Consider the following 406-nt stretch of genomic DNA (forward strand, 5'->3'; position numbering starts at 1 on the left):
AAAGAGGACTTTGAGATGTAAGATTAATGTGAAGATTAAATAATGATAAAAACAATTATCAATGTTAGAGGGTCCACTAATGGTATTTTAAACAAGTATAGTATAAACTTTTTTTATTATTCAACTGGAACCACACACAAAGAAGGTTCTAATTAGATTATAAATTGTTAACATGATTACATTAGTTATCTTATTTGAATAATGCTAATATTTGTAAATATTGTTAGGTATTCATGATTATAACTTACATTAATAACAAATCAAATTCCTTTCATAACACAGGTATCGGTTATACCATACAGTTGAGTTATGAAAGTGCTAAGTATTTTTTATATCAAGGGTTATGCAACATAAATCTAGACTAACCATTTAACAAGCAAAGTATTAAAAGTGAACAAGATAACAT

This window comes from Populus euphratica, unplaced genomic scaffold (assembly GCF_000495115.2).
Source record: "Populus euphratica unplaced genomic scaffold, PopEup_1.0 scaffold395.1, whole genome shotgun sequence".
NCBI classification, from domain to species: domain Eukaryota; kingdom Viridiplantae; phylum Streptophyta; class Magnoliopsida; order Malpighiales; family Salicaceae; genus Populus; species Populus euphratica.